This window comes from Penaeus monodon, chromosome 8, assembly GCF_015228065.2.
Source record: "Penaeus monodon isolate SGIC_2016 chromosome 8, NSTDA_Pmon_1, whole genome shotgun sequence".
NCBI classification, from domain to species: Eukaryota; Metazoa; Arthropoda; class Malacostraca; order Decapoda; family Penaeidae; genus Penaeus; species Penaeus monodon.
Window position 1 is genome coordinate 28,095,319 of NC_051393.1, and position 2,447 is coordinate 28,097,765.

At 24.4% G+C, this 2,447-nt stretch overlaps 1 protein-coding gene across 1 annotated transcript in view; it reads right to left on the reverse strand.

Moving 5' to 3' along the window:
* Positions 1-202, reverse strand: part of LOC119576274 (beta-1,3-glucan-binding protein) — a 4,762-nt gene extending 4,560 nt beyond the window's left edge. Inside the window, exon 1 of the mRNA XM_037923871.1 lies at positions 181-202. The gene's annotated coding sequence lies outside the window, so the exon portion shown is untranslated. The remainder of the gene's footprint in view (positions 1-180) is intronic.
* Between the last annotated feature and the right edge of the window lie 2,245 nt (positions 203-2,447).

Genomic DNA, 2,447 nt, shown 5'->3' on the forward strand with positions numbered 1-2,447 from the left:
CTGTAAAAAAAATGATAACTTCACTAATAATGGCCGGACCATAATTCACATCTAAAGTAAAATAAAATAAATGAATAGATGAATAGATAAATGAAACATGTATGTGTTCATTCCTACTCAATATATACAGTACCCGACCATATCCAAAAAGGAGCAGTCATGAGGCAGGTAAGAACTCACCTGTGGATAAGAAGAACTGTGGCGTCAGCCGAAACCTCCAGCCTTTTTATACGCGGTCCCTGTGACTAAACACATACGGGACTTCAGATTCCCCGTCATTTTCTTCTATCCTTGCGTAAGCGTTCGATAAGCAACTGGGTTTAAGGTTTAAAATTCTATCATTTGATAATATGACACACGAATGGACATAATACAACAATTTACAAAATATACAAACGAACATTCCAGGCATATATGTAGTGTTTAATGTATAAATTATACTGCAATTATTCATACTTAATATTAATACCTCACAACAAACACAACACAAAACACCCACACACACTATATGTGGATATATAGTTATATATATAATATATTTTATATTATAATATAAAATATATATATAAATCACAAACAATAATATTAACTATAAATATATAAATATATATATTATATATAAAATATATATTATATATATATAATTCATATATATAATATATATATATATATATATATAATATAACAAAACTTATATTATTTATGGGTTGATTATTATATATATACAAATAATTAATATTTTAATATATACATATATAATATAACATATATATATTACATATATATATACAATATATAATACACATATATATATAACATATATATTACACAATATATATACACATATATTTTTACCATTTTATATATAACACATATTATAACATATATATATACAAAATTTATATACACATATTATATACACATATATATATATACAAAAAACATATAAACAATATATATATACACAATATATAAACACAATATATACACACATATATATTACACACTAATATAAAACACATATATATATACACATATATATAACACAATATAAAAATACACATAAATATACAACATATAATATACAAATATAAAATATACAAAATATAATATACACAATATATATACACATATAAAATATACAATAATATATACACAATATAATACACAATATAAACACATATATATATACACACAAAATATATACAACATATATAACACAAGATATAACACAATATATACACAATAATATACAAATATAAAATACACATAATATATATACATATATATATACATATATATATATACATATATATATATAAAATAATATATAAAATATATATAACATAATATATATATTAACATATATATATACATATAATATATACATATATATATATAACATATATATTTTACATATATATTAAAACATATATATATATATACATATACATATACAATATATACATACAATATATATGTGGGGTGTGTGGGGTGTGTGGGGTGTGTGTGTGTGTGTGTGTGTGTGTGTGTGTGTGTGTGTGTGTGTGAATACATGCCAGTATATATGTATACATTAAATACATACACAAATGTGTGCATTTGTGTATGTATATATGCTAGAATACGTCTCTCAAGATTCAAACCTTGATCCACAGTACATTCTTCGTAAATTTTGTTTGTATTATGTCCATTCGCGTGTCAAACTTACACACTAACAGAGCCCGTAAAAAGATTATATATTTCCCACGGTTCAGTCACGGTGACTGTCTATATACATACATACATACACACATACATATATACGAGTGCATATATGTATATATATATATATATATATATATATATATATATATATATATGTGAGTGTGTGTGTGTGTGTGTGTTTTGTGAATGCATAAATATATATATACATAAACACACACACACACACACACACACACACACACACACACATATGCGTGTGTTGTGTGGTGTTGTGTGTGTGTGGTGTGGTGTGTGGGGGGGGTGTGGTGTGGTGTGTGTGTGTGTGTGACTTCGCACAAACATACACACTGACAAAGGCCGTAAAAAGATTATATATTTCCCACGGTTCAGTCACGGTGACTGTCTATATACATACATACATACACACATACATATATACGAGGATATATATATATATATATATTAATATATATATATATATATATATATATATATATATTATATTATATTTTATGTGTGTGTGTGTGTGTGTGTGTGTGTATATTTATGTACATATGTATATATGTAGGCATATAAGTATATGTATGTGTGTATAATATATATATATATATATATATATATATATATATATATATATATATATATATATATATATGTAGGGGGGCGTAGACCAGTAGTTTTTTAATAGTCTGGGTGAGTTCAGGCCCAGCCGAGAATATATCTTTTTTTTGGGAAAAAGA